The sequence below is a fragment of the Marmota flaviventris genome, chromosome 6 (assembly GCF_047511675.1).
Source record: "Marmota flaviventris isolate mMarFla1 chromosome 6, mMarFla1.hap1, whole genome shotgun sequence".
NCBI classification, from domain to species: domain Eukaryota; kingdom Metazoa; phylum Chordata; class Mammalia; order Rodentia; family Sciuridae; genus Marmota; species Marmota flaviventris.
In genome coordinates, this window is record NC_092503.1 from 63,259,329 (window position 1) to 63,279,373 (window position 20,045).

General features: G+C 35.4%; 1 long non-coding RNA gene and 1 pseudogene across 1 annotated transcript in view; one reads left to right on the forward strand and one right to left on the reverse strand.

Annotated features, from left to right (window-relative positions):
• LOC114084655 (uncharacterized) overlaps positions 1 to 20,045 on the reverse strand; it is a 112,911-nt gene that overhangs the window by 41,628 nt on the left and 51,238 nt on the right. The window lies entirely within an intron of this gene.
• Positions 16,334 to 20,045, forward strand: part of LOC114084656 (translation machinery-associated protein 16-like) — a 37,201-nt pseudogene continuing 33,489 nt past the window's right edge.

The window sequence follows — 20,045 nt, forward strand, 5'->3', positions numbered from 1 at the left end:
TCAAAAATGAAACATCATTTTTTTTTTTCAACTATGAGCTGTCTTCTCAGCAATCTATGCACTTTCTGCTTAAAATCCAGGTGGAGGAAAGTCCTGTTGGCAGCAAGATAGAACAGCACAATAGGGCACCTTTAGTTAATTATTTATATCATCTCTGCAAAGAGGCAGTACTAAAAACAATTCTATGAATGAGAATTTAGGGAAGAAAGTAGAGAAATAGAATGAATAATCTATACTGTATGTGTTCTTACATAAAAAAAATCCACATGTATCTGAATTTTAGTAAGTTCTTTAGGGGATTCCCTTGGACACCTAAATTTGAGATGACCCTCCTGTTGATAGGGTTTCCCTTCCCATCAGACTAATAAGAGATGAATAACACGACGTATTCTCTATTCCAGAGTATATGTGAATGTGTCATTTGGGTGGCTGCTTGTTCAGATCAGTAGAAGCAGAAAGGAAAAGATGATATAGATAAAACTTAGCTTAACATGGCAGTGCATACCTGTAATCCCAGCTACTCTGGAGACTAAAGCAGGAGGGTTGCAAGTTCAAGACCGAAATGAGCAACTTAGTGAGACTCTGCCTCAAAATAAAAAGTGAAAAGGGCTAGGGATGTATCTCAGTGGTAGAATTTCCATAGGTTCAATTCCCAGTACCTGAAAAAGCAAAGAAACAAACAAAAAATAGAAAACTGAGATAAGAAATGGTGAAGCCAGCTTTTGGCTGAATGGCTTTGCATTTTGGTTGGAGCTTGGAGCCTAGTTGTACTTACTATAATTGGGTTTTGGGAGATTCTTTAGGATTCTTACAAGGAGCCTACTTTGCTCATTTTTAGTTAGAATGTGTATCTCAGCTTTAATCCTGCAAAGAGGTGAAAATTGACTCTTTAAAGAGGGAGTGAAAAGAATCTTAGATACTACAGTGGTTTGTAGGCCTCTGATGTGCAACTCTACCCAACAAATCTTCTTGATTAGACTTTAATTGTTCTCAGTAGGAAGACATTTAATTTAATTTAAAATTTAATTCATTAAATAAATTATGTAATTTAAATTCACTGATTAAAAGAAAAAATTTCTCCTTAGGAAGAAGGTAATGAAAAAACAAAGGTTGAGAAACATCCAACAAAATCCAAGACATAGACATTTTTCCTTAAATATTTCCAAAACAAAAGTAACATGCCAAAGTGAAGCAAAGCAATTCTTTTCCTCAGAGTTCATGAGTCTCTAGTAATGTCCATAAAATGAGTTTTAAATTCTATGAATACAGTCCATTCTTGGAGCTGAAGGAAGAAACATACATTTTTATCAACCCATCAAAGAAAGATATTAGAATAGTTTTATGACTGATAATCAGGAGAAATCTTGTGTAGATTTAACTTACTCAACAATGATCTCTACTTCTTTGGTTTGACCTAAAATATCAGAAGAGCAAACTTTGGCTATAAAAATAACGAACCAATCACAGAACTGTTTTATAGCTTTTAAATTTTTTTTGGTTAGAAAAGTAATTTTGTTAGTCCAAATACTGATATAGCTTTAGAAAAAGGAACTTAATTTTCCCTGTGTTGCCATCATTTTTCTATTTCACTTTCTTCTGAATTCTAAAAAATATCTGGAGGACATTAGGAGGTTCTGTTAGTGTATTGATTTAAGCTCACATAGCCTTTTATAAAACCAAACTAAACATATATTACCTCTGAAGAAGACAAAAGAAAACTCAGACAGTTGAAAAATCCTCTTCTTACATTATAATACTACCCACAGAATAATTTGAATTGGAAAATAGACCAGGTAAAAAGCCTCATTAAGTCTCCACCACTTGTAGAGACTTTTGGTCCTACCTACTTTCATATAATCTTAATCACTTTATTATAGGACCATTAAAACTGTTACCCTCTTACTCATTTCAATAGCAATAGAACCTCTTTGATGACATAAATGAGACCCTTCTTGGATCCTCATGTCTGGGTAATTTTAATTCTAAGCTATTGTGTGGCCTTGTGGCTAATTGGTTAAGAGGCTCTTTCCCCCTCCACTTACCTCTTATAAAATTGCCATGAGTTCTGAAAGCAGGACAAGTGATCTTTCAAGTTGCCTTGCTCACTCCTCTTGAAACGAACTAAAATTATTTACCTAAAAGAAACCCAGAATATGGGCTATTTTGAATTTTATAGGCAACACAGTAGGAACCCTAACAGTGGGTATATTTCTTAACTCACCCCCACTTATCCAAAATAAAAATACTTGACTAACTTTTCTATAAAACTACTTCATTGTAAGATAAAATCAGAGTCCTGTGTGTACTCCTCCATATTAGGTAATATAAATGTCACAGATATTTATTTATAAATCAATAGGAAATGTTGCCAGCATAAAACAAAAAAAGTGTGATTCAATAACAGAAGAGAGGAGAATATTGAACATTTTGGGTCTTCACTGATATGGCAGATCAATGACTGCAGTTTGTACTGCTCACCTATGCCATGAGTAGGCATCGTTTTTATTTGTAATAAATTTTTTTCTGAATATAAGACAAGATAAAAAAGGAGATCACTGTTCATACCCCTCTAATGACAAAAAAAAAAACCCCAAAACTTTCAGGTACAAGTAACAGAGGACCCCAATGTATGAGGAGGATTTATTGGCTCCTATAAAGCTCAGGGGTAAAGCCAGGTTTTAGGTACAGCTGGACAATATTTACAGATGGAAGTTTCTATTTATAACTTGGCTAAACTCTACTCTCCTTTGTGAGTTGGACAATTTTTAGGCTGTATTCTGTGACAAGAAGGCTGGTGAAAAGATTCTGAACTGTGCCTACCTAGACATATAGTTGTTTTCTTTCTTCCTTGACCTAACTTGTGACTTCACACTACGCCTGCTCAGAGTGTGTCACTTCCAGTCTTTCGTAACTGGAATCCTGAACTATATCCTATGGACTAATATATTTTATTGCTTCCTGGACATCAATATTATGTTCTCTGCACACCAAATGCATGGGTCTTTAATTCCTCATGGATCTGTGGTTCTTGATCTTACTTGTATAATTGAATTGAATTTCCAGGGATCATGTAAGAATACCATGTGTGTAGGGCCCACCCAGAGTAAATAAATTACCCTGTTTGGAAATGGGACCCAGAACTGGTATATTTATTAGCTCCCTAATGACTCCAGTGTCCAGCCTCAGTCAGTGGGTAGAGCATAGGTAGAAGAAGCCCTAATTTGTAGCACTTGCTGATTTCCATGATGAGAATACTTAGACTGTGCCAATTCAAGCTGGATCCATGACATCACAGAATGTAGGGAAGCTGGTGTCATCTGTCACTAGCATACATTATTCACTAGCAGAATAATAGGTTTGGCTTATTAGTAGATACTTCTATGCAGCATTTAACACTGTTGACCAATCCCTCTTTCCCAAAAATCTATTTCCTCTTGGTTTCCATGATCTAATATTTTCCTAATTCTTCTCTTATTTGTTTGGATGTTCTTTTCCCAATCTACTTTTCAGACCTACCTTCTTTTAACCAAACTTTACATGTTGGATCTTCTTAATACTTGCTCCTAATCTCTATTTTATTGCTCTAAGCTCTCTCTTTACCCCTATTGTTCTTCACATAATTATTGTCTCTGAAAATCATGGCAGACCCTAATAGCCAGCTGTCCTCTCCACATCTTTATATGGCTGCCTAATATGCACCTCAAATTAAATGCTATTAAAAATGGTCTCTGATTCTTTCTTTGTCCTCCTAAGCCTCATTCCATTCTAGCATTCTGTATCTCAGTGAATAGTACCATCATTTATACTGATGGACAAGCCAGAATCCAGGGAATCCCTGTTGACACCTGCTCACCCTCCACACCTTGCATCAAACAATCACTACCTCCTGCTGATGTCTACCTCCTCAAATAGCTCTTGAAACCATTCATGTTCTGCCTCTTCCTCATGATCAATGCTGAAATAGACATATGAGAAGAGAGAAGCTAACTGGTCAGAGAAGGGCATATGAACTGACACTTGAAGGGTGAACAGGAAATTGCTGAAGAAGGGAAGGAAGATATTCTGAGCTAAGAAAGCAGCAAACTGATTCTTAACACAGCAGATGCCAGATGCCAGTTTTGACATCTTTACGTACCTGTCCACTAGGCATCTCAAACTTAGCACAGGTAAATCTGAACTACGATTCCATCCATCTTTTTCTATTTTGAATCAATTTTTCCTAGCTTAGGAAATGGTACAACTATACCTTGTTGCTTAATGCAAATACCAGGCATCACCATTTATCTTTCACTTTTTCTCACCTTCACATCTAGTTCCTTGGCAAATTTTGTCTGCCCTATCTAAGCATATTTTCTGAATTTGTTCACTTATCCCTTTCTCTATTGGTATTTCCCTTATCTAAGAAATCTGCATTTTGTTGTTGTTTTCTTAGGTCCTAGCTATACATACCTTAGTAACCCCCAAATTCCCTTATTTTCAGTATAACAAGCAAAGTGATCTTTATAGAAAATAATCAGCTCATACTTTTCTCCCTTGCTTAAATTCTTCCAATGCTTCCCAGTATACATAGAATAAATTCAACTCCTTGCCTTGGCAAATACCTTTCCATGTGAACTATGTGCTGAATATCTTTCTCACTGCATTCCCCACTGACCTCACTTCATAGCTCTACCATCATTGGCTTTCTTTTTGTTTTATAAATACATTAAGATCACTACCCCCATCAGTATGTCCCCTTATCTCACATCTTAGGAAATTTTCATACTTGCGTTCTTCTCCTATAATGATCTGACTCCAGATCTTCTTTTCAGGAAGGCCTCCCTGTCCAAACAGACTTATGAAGCCACAAGCACACCCACTCCTGCCTCTGAACATCACATCTTTCTATTCCATTTTCTTTATAGCACTTCTCATTCATTATCTCATCAATTTATCAGTTTGCTTCTCACCTCTGTATAAGAACACTCCTTCTCCTCCCTACCCAGCCTACATGGAAGGTCTATACAAGGGCAAGGATCTTATCTCTTATTTATCCTTATTTTCCTGGCATCTAAAACCATGCCTTCTTTGTAGTAAGTGCATACTGTTGACAAAAACTTACTCTTAAAAATGTTTTCACAGACTAGTCTGCCGTGGACAAGGATAAAGGAACTATTTATATATGTCGTGTTAAAATAACTTATGTGACTGTAAGCAATCAATTATATCCATTCTTTATTTGGTTCCTTACTATGAAAAATACAAATAATAATAGGAAAGAGCAGTAGGATCTGCTGTGGCCTGGAGGACCTGTGCATGCAATAGGGGGGCCCAGGACTGCAAATAAATTTTTTTTGGAAAAGATTTATTGTGGTTTATGAATTTTTTGGCATTTCCAAGAGATGACAATAAAGACTTAATTTGTTTTTCAATTAATTTTTTGGCTCTAAGTTGTTTTCTATACTGCAAACTCGCATCCCCTTTTCTAGGCCTGGCCTCAGAGAGAGAATCAGTGGGCCTGGCTTTGCGAGGGCTATAAAGGGAATTGTGAGTGTCATCAGCCAACATCTGACCATCTTCCATGTGACATTTCCATATTCTTAAGTGGGGCATTGCATGCCAATGCAGCAACTTGCATGCTGAAAGAAGGAGAAGACAGAACCAAAGAACTCTAGTCACATTTTCTAATGTGGAAGGCACTAGGATAGGAGTTTGGAGAAGTTTGTTAGCAAGGTTATACCCCAAGCCAGAATTTTCCTTGCCCCAGAAAAGCCTTCTGACACAGCATCTTCTGGCAATTGATAAAGTAGAACCCTGGTTTTGGCTTGGAAAGTGGGAGATGGACTTTGGCTGTTACCAGCCACTCAACTTTGGGAACATCACAAAGCCATATCCTCATTTCTAGAATGAAAAGTTGAACCAGGTCAGTGGCTTCCAGACGCCAGTCTGAGAGCCTGCGTCAGTCTATGAGGAAATTTTCACTGGTCAGTGGCAAATTAAAAAAATGGAAAAGATAATGTTACATCTAACATCATTATATATTTATTACTGGAAGATTGCTAAGTGGCCTTTCTTGGAAAAAGATGTTCTCTTTTTTATTGTAAAAATAAACTTTGCTTTATGATATCATAGTATATGGATAGTAGTTATTTTTGAAGGAAAAAATTGTCTTGGCTTATCATAAAAAGTTCACGACCTTTGTTGGTCCCCCAAAACCTGTGAATTCATTGAATTATATTATTCTCAATATCCTTTCTAGTTTTAAAAGTTTTGATAAGAGGAGAGTTGCGAACTTAAATGTTTGAAGTATTTGGTCAAGTAGTTCAATATTGAATAAAATGGGGGGCAAGACTCCAAGCTGTTTGTATCAATCAACCTAACATTTACTAATAGCAGTACCATTTAAAATACACTGCTCACTTCAAATAGAAATCAAGTAAAGGTGTGAATGTCCAGCATGTGGCTGCTGGCCTCTGTTTTGTCAACTCTGCTTTATTATTTTCTGACAGTTTTCTTGCAGTCCTAACAGTCTGGCTTTCTGTTTTTAATCACCACCAAAATATTGTAGCACATTGTTATTTTTGTAATTTTAGCTATTAGTTATTATGGCAATAAAATCATATTTGTGATGTGGCTTATAAGTTTCATATCATTATGGAGATTAACAAACATAGCACTTATGTATTAAATGCTATTAAAATGCAGGGTTTTTGCTTGGGTCAAAAATGTGGAGTAAAACCATGTTTAAAGTATATGAAAAAAACATGTTGAACTTGTGTATTGATTATGTCACAGCATGTGATTCAACAGCAGAATTTCTACTAGGTCTCATTCCTTAAATTTTTATTGTATTGTTAATTGATGAATATGTGCTTGTGTTCCCACAAAATTAGAGAAATAAGCTGTTTGCCCATCAGCTGCATTATAAAACCTCAAATGCAAACACTGGTGCTAATATTACATTTTTCTAAGTCAAGGAATAGCAAGTGCAGGCTTTTTAGTATTTTCCCAAAATTTCTATTTTTGTGGATTTTTCAACTTTATGAACTATTGGAAAGTATCCTCCTTCTCCAATGTAACTTTAATCCATTTTCTTTACTCAGGGGAAAGAAGAGAAGCAGCTAAAAAAGAAGTCATCTCCTGGAGGTATGTAGAATGAGAAGGCACATCATCAATCTACCTAAATCTTTGTTTTGATATATGATTGTAGATGGGCTACAAAGCATAGCTTCCAGACATGACAAGCATTCAATGCCCTTCGTGTTGATTCCCACAAAATTCTAATAAGGCAGAAAAAGAAGTGTGATAAGTTTGAGTATAGTTATTCTTTTTATGTTTTATTATTGCATTATAGTTTTACATAATTGTGGGTTCATTTTGACATATTTCTGAATGCATGTAACATAATTTGCTTCATTTAATTCCCCAGAACTACCTTCTTCTCTCCCTCCTCCCTCCTCCTGGATCCTCTTCCTCTACTCCACTGTTCTCCCTTCTATTTTCATGAGACTTTCTCTTTAAAAAAAAAAAATTCCTTATTTCTCTCTAGCTTTTACGTATAAGAGAAGACACTAGACCCTCAACTTTCTGTGTCTGGTTTACTTCACTTAGTATGTTCTCCAGTCCCATCCATTTACCAGCAAATGACATAATTTCATTCTTCTTTATGGCTGAGTAAAACTGCATTGTGTGTGTGTGTGTATACAATTTCTTTACCAATTTACCTGTTGACAGGAACACAGCTGGTTCCATAACTTGACTATTGTGAATTGTGCTGCTATAAACATTGTTTTGCATATATCACTATAGTATGTTTATTTTAGTTCTTTGGGATAGATTTCAAAGAGTGGGATAGCTGGGTCAAATAGTGTGTTCATTCCTAGTCTCTTGAAGAATCTCCACACTACTTTCCAAAGAGGTGGTATTACTTTGCAGTCCCACCAACAAAAAGGTACATGAGAGTAGCTTCTTTTTCTTTTTTTGCACATCCTCACTAGCATTTATTATTATTTGTATTCTTGATGATAGCCATTCTAGCCAGAGTGAGATGAAATCTTAGTGTTAATTTGCAATTCTCTGATTGCTAAGAGTGTTGAACAATTTTTTTTTAATTTATTTATTGTTGATCATTTGAATTTCTTCTTTTGAGAAATATCTTTTTAGCTCTTTTGCCTATTTGTTGATTGGGTTATTTGGTTTTTTTTTTTGGTGTTAAGAGTTTTGAGTTCTTTATATATTCTGGATATTAATTCCCTGCCAGAGGAGTAAATATCTTGTCTCATTCTGTAAATATCTTGTCCCATCCTGTAAGCCCTCTTTTTATGTTCTTAATTGTTTCCTTTCCCTGTAGAAGCTTTTATATTTCTTGAGCTTTGGGAATCTTATTAAAGAAGTTGGTGCCTGTGCTAATATATGGGAACATTGACCCTATGTTTTCTTCTAGAATTTGCAGTGTTTCTTATCTAATTCCCAGGACATTGATCCACTTTGTACAAGGTACAAGATAAGGATCTATTTTTAGGGGCCTGGGGTTGTGGCTCAAGCGGTAGCACACTCGCCTGGCATGCGTGAGGCCCGGGTTCGATCCTCAGCACCACATACAAACAAAGATGTTGTGTTCGCCGAAAACTAAAAAAAAAAAAAAAAATATTAAAAAGGATCTATTTTCATTCTTCTACATATGAACATAGAGTTTTTCTCAGGATTATGTATTAAAAAGACTGTCTTTTCTCCAATATAGTTTTTGGCACCTTTGTTGAGGATCATTTGACTGTATCTATGTGAATTTGTCTCTGTGTCTTTTATTCCATTGATCTTCATGTCACAAAATCATGGCTGTTTTTATTACTATAACTCTGTAGTATAATTTGAGATCAGATATATGATGCCTTCAGTATTACTCTTCTTGTTCAATATTGTATTGATATTCTAGGTTTTCTTCCAAATAAATTTTAGGACTATTTTTTTTCTAGTTCTGTGAAGAGTGTCATTGGTTTTTTAATAGGGATTTCATTTAATCTGAGTGTGAGATGAGTAACATTGGGAATCAAGAACAGGAAGCTCAGAAATAAAGGACACTATCTCTCTTGTTTAGAGGTGTGGCCCTCACTGGACAGGGGACCCTTGGACACCCCACATATGGCTAGTGCCAGAACCAATATGAGAGCACACATCTCTCTACTATTCCAGATTAATCAACAAACAACAGTTTTCCTTAACCATGGCTTCAAACTTTGATTTTTTCTGGTTCTTAAGTGTCCATTATTATAATGTCATCCTTAAAATTCTTGGTCCTAGGCCCATCTAAAAGTGACCTCCAAGGAGAAGCTTGTGTGGTCCTTTGAATTTCCCTCTCCCTGCCTGTGCATTGCCACAGTTTGCAGTATCCATCGAATGACATATAGAAGTGACCTCTCTTACATAGTTTCACTTTTTACAGTTCCTGTTACAAGTAGTCAACCAGAGACTAGAAATATTAAATGGAAAATTCCAGATTAACTCACAACTTTTAAATTGTGTGTCATTCTGAATGGTGTGATGAAATCTTTTGCCATCCTGCTTCAGCCTGGCTGGGACACAAATCATGCCTTTGTTCAGTTTTTCCATGCAGTTACTCTAACCATTCGTTAGTCATTTAGTATCAGTCTCCATTATCAGATCAATTGTTGTACTTATACTGTGCTTGTATACAAGTAACCCTTATTTTTTAAAGATAATGGCCCCCAAACATGAAGGTAATAATGCTAGAATTTTATTATAGTATGTTATTCAAATTTCTCTATTTTGTAATTAGTTATTGTTAATCTCTTACTGTGCTTAATTTGTAAACAAACTTTATCATAGATGTACCTATTGAGGAAAAAGCATAGTGTATATATGTGTAGATACACACACATACATATATGTATAATATATATACACACACATACACACACATAGTATGTGTGTGTAGGTTATATATATATATATATATATATATATATTACAATATATATACTATGTGTGTATATATATATAAACTATGTATGTATACTATATATAAACATACACACACATACTATATATATATACACTATGTGTGTGTATATATATTGTACTATCCATAGATTAAGGTGTCCATTGGGGGTCTTGAAACATATGCTTAAGACCTCCCTTACTTATGGATAGTGGAGAACTACTGTATATTTTAAAAATTCTATTCTGAACCAGTTTTTCTTTTGGATTCTTGAGTCATGGGAATCCTTCCTGAACTTCCTTTGAACTTTTAGGAGTCAAGAATTTTGAAACCTTGGAAGGTTTCAAAATTTCCAAGTTACATACATAAAGAACATGCATGGAAATATTTCATGAACTTTTGCTGTTAAGAGGGGTGAAAGTAAGTAGAAAATGGACTTCCGTTACTGAATACCTCTGAAACTCTGGTTCACCTTGCAGCATGTTTTCCTGAAAGACTTCTCAGAACATCAGTTTCAAAGACAGTGAATAAAACAGTTTCTAGCACCCATTTTGCTTGAGAACCTTTTTTTATTCAAGGAGCATCTCTAAGGACTACATTTTAAGGAATTGACTTAGGAAAATCTTAATCTTATGACAATGATAGGCAACTATTAGTGTATAGAGATGAACCTGGTGAGTGCAGCAAATATTCAGATTTTAGGTGTCATCTTCACAGTGAGTAATTCAACAAATCTTTCAGGGAACTCAGGAATCCAAATTTAAAAAGCATCCTAGAGCAGGGATTCTGAACTTTAATTTGAAGAGGAATCATTTAGGATTTTGTTAAAATGCAGAGTCTGACTCCACAATTCTGTAGTGGGGGTCTGGATTCTGCCATTCTCACAGGTCTCACCGTTGCTGGTGATCTGAAGCCCACAGTTTGATGGCATTGATGATTCTGACCATCCAGACCTGTCCACTTCTGTTATTATCACAAATGTCACTGTCTTCCAAGATTTGTGTCACTTTCAATTCATGAACAAGTGTTGCCTTATTGGCCATAATTAAGTTCAGAATCATAATTCCCTTTATTGCTTATTCTGCCATCTAAGAGGTGGGACACTTAGCAACTATGTCAAAATTCATCAAATGCTCTTGTTCTAACCTAACATGATGTCCAGATCCTTGCAGTCCTCCTAACTCACTACTCTTATCCCTACAGGAATCTGACATTTTTTAGTACTGTCTCGGACACTGCCATGCAGTAGGCCTGCAGTCTTACTGAACATATTTGCTACTTCTTCTTTTTTGGCTGTTTGTATTAATAGGGTTTCTCCAGAGGAAGAGAAACAATGGGTGTGTGTGTGTGAATGTGTGTGTGTGCACACATTTATATTTATTATGGCACTTGGCTTACTTCATTATGGAGGCAAGAAGTTCCATAGTCTGCCACCTGTAATCTGGAGAACTAGGAAAACCAGGGGTGTAATTCAGTCTAAATCCCAAGGCCTGAGAATGGGGGATGAGCATTGATGGTGTAAGTTTTCTCTGAGTTCAAAAGCCTGAGAATTAGGACTACTAATGTCTAAAGGGGCAAGAGAAGATAGATATCTTAGCTCAAATAAGGAGAATAGTGAATTTTTTTCCTCCCTACTTTTTTTTGGGGGGTGGGGGTCCTTGATGGACTGGATGGTGCTAACTATATGGGTGAAAGTATCTTCTTTATTCACACCACTATTCAAATGCTCATTTCTTCCAAAGACATCCTCATAGACACCCAGAAATAATGTTTTACCAGCCATCTGGGCACCTTTTAGTCCAGACAAGTGAGTTGACATGTGAAATTAACCATCACACACTATGGTGGTCAATAATTTGACTTTTACATATGTAATAAACTCCATAAGCTTTATTAATATCTGCTTGTAATAGTAAACTGCTTTTTAAAAACTAATAAACAAATTAATACTTATATTTATTCAAATATTTGCCGTCTGGCCCTCTTCTTTGTGTATACTCGTATTTCCATCAGATATTGTTTCCTTTCCCTGAAACATTTCTGATATAGTGTGGATCTGCTGCTGCATAATTCTTTCAGCTTTCATTTATCTGAAAATGTCTTTATATCACCTTCATTTCTTCCCACTTTTTCTTCTGAATTGATTATAGATTTTTGGCAGATTAAAAAATAAAAAACAAAAGAATACCACCATGAGATGCACCACTCACTCTCCTCAATGCGTCTCCATTTCTGAATGGTATCTGCATGGATATAGCTGTTATTTAAGCACAAATAAGTTTGTCCTCTTCATATCTTGTGACCGGTGCTCTGTTTGTTTTTCTTAAAGTCTTTTTTTCTCTTCCTGACTCAGTTTGAATAATTTCTGTTGACTTGTTTTCAAGGTCATGATTCTTCCTTTAGAAATGCCTCATCTGCTTTTAAGACTATCCAATGTTTGTCTGTTTGCTTGTTGTTTTTGTTTTAATTTCAGATACTACATTATTCATTTCTAGAATGTGGCTTTGGTGCTTTAAAAATAGTTTTGTTTTCCCGAAATATCTCTCCTCTTTATCATTATGGCCATCGTTTCCTGTAAATTCCTTAGCAAATTCAAAATAATTATTTTAAAGTCTTCTGCTAATTCCAATGTTTTTATTAAATATGCTTTCCTTTAATATGTCTTACATTCTCCTTCTTGTTCTCGTGTCTTGTCATTTTGTACTGTCCTCTGAACACTGTATAATAAATAGTGAGGGCTGAGGAGACACTTTTTATTTCATTTTACTGATTTTCCAGAATGTTTAAACCTTTTCCTTTATCTGGCAGTGAGGCTGAGCCAGTTCACTCAGATTTCTCCTAAAGCAGTGTAGTTCTGAAATCGGGCTTCAGTTTTAATTAGATTAAAATCGCTCATGATTAGCCCAACCCCCAAACTACTGTGTCACCTCTGGTTTTGGTCTTATCAGGACTTAAGCAGGGAGGGGTTAGCCTGTGGTTTCTGATATTTTTGGTTGACTTTTAAGTTCATCTCTTTCAGGACTCAAGAATGTACATGCAAGAACCCCCAATTTCCAGTCCTTTCTTCATTGAATTTCTTTGCAAAATTCAAGGTAGGGTTAAGGATGGAAAGAGAAGGGTGTTCAGGCAGTTTGCATTTAGGTCTCTTCTGTATTCTAATCCATTCTGTCTGCCCAGACTGTCTTTGTTCCTGCAAAGTTTCCTCATCTATGGCAACTTCTCCCTCTATCCCCTACAGACAGGCAACAGCCCTGGAGATGGAAACTTCTAGAACTCTTATCACCTATGAGGTGTTTCTTTCTCTAGAGTGCTGTTAATCAAGGCTTCCTTGTATTCTCTGTTCTTCATTAGCCCAAGGGACAAGTATTTTAATTGTTTTTAGAGTTTTGTTGTTATATTACAATGAGAACAAAGGTGTTTTGCTTCCTTCCTCATCCTCACCATTGTAAATAATCATAAAATATATAGGGGGCTGGGATTGTGGCTGAGCGGTAGAGCGTTCCCCTAGCACGGGCAGGACCTGGGTTCAATCCTCAGCACCACATAAAAATAAAGGCATTGTGTTGTATCCATCTACACCTAAAAAATAAACATTTAATTTATATATATATATACTTTTTATTAAAAAATAGGAAAACCTAGAGCACATTTAACCGTAACATAAGCAATTCATATTAGCAAAGTTTTTGAATAAATGTAGTTTACAGTTGAAATCTTTTTAGAGGCATATTAAGTCTTTTGAGCTACACTGGGTGACTATGGTCATTGTTGATTTTGTAGGTGCTGGATGGTACTCTATTGGGGTAATTTTGGGGAATACCTTCTTAACAGTTGTCCTGGGAAAGAATCCCCTTGGGTTTTGTTCCCCCTTAACATTATTTCTTTGCATTTTCTTTTTTTAAACATTTATTTTTTTAGTGTTGGACGCAATACCTTTATTTTATTTATTTTTATGTGGTGCTGATGATGGAACCCAGGGCCTTGCACATGCTAGGTGAGCACTGGACCACTGAGCCCCAGCCCCACCCTTCTTTGCATTTTCTATATAACAGAAGCAAGCATTACACACAAGACAGAACCTCACTCCAACACCATCTCCCATGACCATCAGAAGGCTTTAATTTCTTCTTGACATTTGGAGAAAAAGATAAACATTTTTCTTCCCTTAAGTTTTCCAGCTGGAAACGACTACTATTAATGGCATTAAAATTCATGTATAATTGCTCTCTTGGCAACTTGTTAGCTATGATTAGAGGTACTCTTAAATTTGGAACTTCCATTGTTATTTTCTGAATTTATAACCCTGTTAAAATATACATTGAATGAAATTTAAACCTATTTTTACAAAGTTAATTTAAAATAGATTCATGACATTGCTGTTTGAATCATTCTCATCATTGTTATCTTACATTTAAATTGACTATTTATGTTAATATCATTCAATTTTCTGCATAATAGGAAAAGGAATTTAAAATGGAAATCAAACAGAGGAATATATATATTAATGACAGTCACTGCAAACAGCAAACTTCATGAGTTCTCTCTGACCATGAGAAGGAGACTGGAACCCCTCTTCCTTTTCCTTCCTTCTGTGTCCCTTCTGATTGTTGAATAGTGCTTGCCATCATCCCCTTAGATTTTCTATAGTCCTTGCCTCATTGGCCCCAAGGAAGAAGCAAAAAGAATAATTAAGAAAGGGGACCCAAGGGGCTTTGCAGCCACATTATATTAGGAGTCAGGGCATAACTGGTGAATTTTAAAAATCTCTTTTATTTTTCTTTCTTTATTCTCTTCTATTTTCCTCATCTAAATCTTTCTTTTCCCTTGTATTTTTCGTACTTATTCCTTCTAAGAAACAGACATCTACGTGAGACTGATGGAGTCCTAGACATCAGCAGCTTTCTCCCCCCCTCATCTCTCTCACATTTTATTTCAACCTTTGTCTTTGTTGTAACCAAACTGTCTTGCCTCTGACACTTATAGGAAGCATTGAAAGGAATTTGAGTTACTAAAAATGTAATCACAGTCACCAATTTCTAAGTAGACTATTAAATGTATGAGGGATATTGTGAATGTCTTGCTTACACTAGGCTAGAGCACATGTTGAATACATGTTATAAGAATTAGTACACAAATCAAGAAATGTCACTCCAAAATGATGATATGTACTTTTGATATGTGGCTTTCTTTGACAGAGTTTTTCTTTTTGTCTGTTATGAATTTGTCATAAATTCAGATGAGAACCAGGGAGAGCAAAAAATGATTATTACTCTCTATTAGCACCAGGGCTTTTCCTCCTGTATCTGTTAGGCATTGCATGATGCACTTAGTAGCCAGTAAAAGAAAAGACTAGTTTAAAAATCAGTGGCTTAAATGATACAGATGTTATTTCTCTTGCACCCAAAAGAAGTCTAGAAATAGGGAACTGATCCCTGATGTGCAAGGTTTATGGTTATTAGACACCAGGATTCTCTTAGCTTTTTGGTTTGCCATCCTAAAGCATGACTTCCAACTGCAAGATTATCTCATTGTCCAAGAGGGCTGCTGAGGTACCAGCCATCATGTAGTAGAAATAAGGGAAAGAACAGAAGAGATGCTCATGCCAGTTGAGTCAATTCCCACTAAGTTGGAAGATCCACAGAAAACTTTCAATGATATCCCATTTTCAGAAACATTGGTATATACCCAACATAGCTGCAAAGAAGGTTGGGGAAAATGCAGTTTTCTGTTTGTAATGCTCTCTTCTGTTACTAAAAGAGAAGAGACAATGAACAGTGGAGAAAAATTGTCAATCTCTGCCATTTCCACTAAAGTATAAAAATAAAAGATGATCTTTTGCATCATTTTAGACATCAGTTGAAATTATATGACATTTTACCATATACAACACCTATGTAACTCTAGTTCTATGTTAAAACATTTAAAGACAGATGGAACTATTAGGGAATCATCTAACAGGAGGTAGGGTATATAGAAAGCTTAACTTCTGAGTAATGGTAATTCTTAGCTATCATCATGTACATAAAAGCTATGGCTTAAAACAACTGCCAAAAAGACAAAAAGCAAGTGTTGGTAAGGATGTGGAGAAAAGGGAACACTTGTACACTGTTAGTGGGAATGTAAATTGGTGTAGCCATTGAGGAAAACAGTATGAAGTTTCCTCAAAGAATTAAAAAACAGAACTACCATATGAACCAGTATTTAATTTCTAGGTATATAAACAAAGGATATGAAATCAATGTGTTGTAGAAATGGGGTCCACATGTGCTCAGACCAGAATACCGGTATTAGTTGCTGAAACCAGGTCCGTTAATGTCAGGTTTGAAGTGCAGAGATTCTCTGCAGCCTCCTGGAGGTCACCATAGTGGTGACCCTCGCCAGCTTTCCTGAACCCTTCTCCCTGAAGTACAAAAGGGAAGAAATATAGGCTGGGGGGAAAAAGTCATCCATCCATATAGTAGAAAAGCAGCTCAGATTATGAGAGGAAAAAAAAAAGAATTGAAGAATGAAAAGACCTTGCATTTCAACCTTATCAGTGAAAAACTGTAGTGATTTCAAAATCATCTGTATCCCTCTAAATGGGATATTCAAAGAAAGATGTTCGTGAATTAACTGAAAGGCACTTAAATAGATTCAGCAGTGAGCTGGAGCAGATTGAGTTACATAACAGCATCAAGGATGGGCAGGGAAGGCAAACTATTCCGGGGAAACAGTCATCAAGCAGATGATGGAGCGTGAGCCAGAGTGGTAGGAAGGCTATGGCCTTGAGATCCCAGACATTTTCAATGCAAATAATCTGAAAAATTTAGGGAGTGTTTTGTAATGTTTTGAACAACCAATAAAAAAAAAAGAAATGATTCAGGAAAAATCATTATTTAAAAAAAAATTTAGGGAGTGGAATTTTGATCTGAAGAAATTGCCAACCATTCAAATGAGAAAACTTTGTGCTAATGGAGGCAATTTCTAAGAAGAGCAAGAAGAAATCTGTTTTTAACTATAGACAAAGAAAAAGGGGAATTGGAACTAAAGGTGAATTAAAGACTCAGAAGAAGGAATGACTCCAATAGCATCATTGTTTTTACTTGAATTGAAAATGAATAACTTGAGAGCTTTAAGTCACACTCATTAATTGTGGCAAATAACTGTCTAGATACAAGAATTTGCTATTTAACTTATTTTGTCACAGAGAACCATTTGCAGTTTAAAAAATGATGTTATGATTTTTATTTAAAATTGAAGGTTGCTTTTACATTAAATTGATAAAATAGAAGTTTTATTAGTCTGTTTTCAATTACTATAATGAAATACTTGAGGCTAGGTTACTTACTTTAAAAAAGGCATTTATTTAGCTTATGTTTTTGGAGGCTGAAAGTCTACAAGTAGCATACCACTGGTTCTGGCAAGGGCCCCTCTAGCTATATCACTTTATAGCAGATGAAATGAAAATCCATGTGGGGGATGGTGGTGGGAGGGAGAGACCATGTGATGGTGAGACAGGACACCACAGAGTGGGAGGGGCCTGTAATGACCTCTCACAAGGCCCACCTCTTAAAAGTACCATCACCTCTTAACACCTACGCACTGGGGACCAGGCTTCTAGTAGGTGAGCCCTTGAAGGATACACTTAAACCACATCCAAACTGTAGCAGAAATGATCTTCCAAAGGAATCTAATCTGAATTTTGCACAGAAAAAAAGCAACATGTGTGAGAACAACAACAAAATAATGTTTTGAATTATTTTCTTTATGTGGATTTAGGATTGCCTACCCTGGCAAAGGGGGTGAATGGACAATAACCTGTTTTCTAAGAGGTTCCTGTGGATATTTCTCGAGTTGTGATAAAAGAAAAATTGTGTTACACTGATTCTTCTCTTAAACATTGAATCTAATTCCTTTCCCTATAAAATAGGGGGGAGTTTCATAGGGAATTTATATTCACCAATAAATTATACATTATTGTTTATTATCTCCTGAGCCAGAGCTAAAATTTAGAAACAAATAGTCTGTGTTTATGGTTATGTTGATCCCCATACTTAATCTGCTATCTTTTGACAAAGAGAACAAATGATTCAGATTTGTTCCTTTTGATTATATATTCTTTTCTGCTTTCTCATTGTGAAAAATAAGGTTTCTACTAAGACGTTAAAAATTGACATATAACAATTCTGCAAGTGTCATGAAAAACATGGATACACTAGATTTTGTTATTCACAGAAATTTTTAAATGCAAGCAATCTTTAGAATGTCCTTTAAAGTGTGTGATGCAAGTGTATTTGAGTATTTTTAGAAAAGGAAAAAAAATATTAATGTTGTATGAGGTTAACTAGATATCAACTGTCATGCTATAACAGTTTATATAAAGTGTTGTAATTTTTTTACTTCTGAAAATTAAAAATAAAATTTATTTCATTAAAAAGTGTTCTAAAATATCTGCACTTCCATGTAGCATTATTCATAATAGCCAAGATAACGAAGCAACCTAATTGTCCATCAACAAATGATGGGTGAAAAAAATGTATCTATTTATATATAATGGAATATTATACAACCTTAAAAAAAGAAGGAAACCTTGTCATTTGTGAAAACGTGTATGAACCTATAATACATTATGTGAAATTATATAAGTCAGGCACAGAAAGGAGAATACTACGTGATCTTACTTATATGTAGAATCTACAAAGTTACAGAAGGAGAAAGTAGAATGGTGATTACCTGGAGCTGGTGGGAGACAGGAGTGAGGAGTACCCAGACAAAGAGTAAAAAAGTTGCAGTTTTACATGATGAAAGCACATCTAGAGTTCTTAAAGTGCAGAGTAGTGACTATAGTTCATGATATTGTATTGTATATTGAAATCTGTTAGGATAGTAGATCATACATGTTCTCACCACACACCCACCCCTACACACACACATACACAGAGGATAGTATGTGAGGTAATGGATATGTTTATTAGCTTGATTTAACTATTTCACAGTCTACATAATAAAACATCACATTGTAAGTCTTAAATATATACAATTTTTAATTTGTCAATTGTACTTCATTATAGCTGGGGAGAAAACCCAAAACCAAACCAAAAATAGTCCCTTTCACTTTCTGGGAGATCCATAAATATTTATTCCATGCCAGCTTCCTAAGTCTGGATAATGAGGGCCTATATAATGTGCAGAGCATTAAAAAAAAGCTGTTCACTGAAAGAGGAATTAGATTTGTTCTCCAGAATCAAGAGTAGCTTTTATTTGAATTGGAACTGTCCAACAATGAAAAGTTTGCCTCAGGATATACAAAATTTCCTATCAATAGAAAAGTTGAAAAAAAGAAGCTGAGCTGCTTTTTCAGAGAAATAAATGGAAAATTTTACAAAGAAATGTGTTCATATTTCCATTGTTTAAAATATAAGACAATATGAAACATCACATTTACCCAGCATCATTGCTCGAATAGATGTTGGCAAATCCACACACTGCACAGTCTTTAAGGTGACTGTGTAAGTATTTATTGACAGAGAAAGGCATTCATAATATAGCAGATTAAACAAATGAGTTACAGAATAAACCTTATAAGTACGATTTACATGTATCTATAAAACAGCTGTGCAGTAAAAATTAATCTAGATGGTGAGGACATTTTTTCTTCTTTAAAAACATGTAAACAAATATGGAAATTATCTAAATATTTGGCAACGATTGTAATAGCTGATTTTTTAAGGAGAAAAAAATCCTGAATAATCATGCATCAGATACAAGATAGAAGAGATTGGGAAGGTCAATCTGACAGACCTTTACATTTTCTTCCAACTCTAAGATCTGATGATGCCAAAATGTATGTTTGCAACCCAAATAATCCAGGTAGCCACAAATGATAAAGGAGAGATCCTGTGTGTGGCCCTGGTGGAGCTCAGAAGGGTTCAGCACCTGAGCTCTAAATCGGTGACAACCTGTGATCTAGTGGCTTGCCTTTCAGCATTCTACATTCACCCTAAATCCCTCAAAAAAGTAGTAGATGGCCAACAACTGTGATATTCTAGACAACATACCTAATCTTTTTTTATTTGTGCATTGTTTCTTCCTTTCTTCCTTCAAAAACTACAACCCCGCACTTAAAACATAC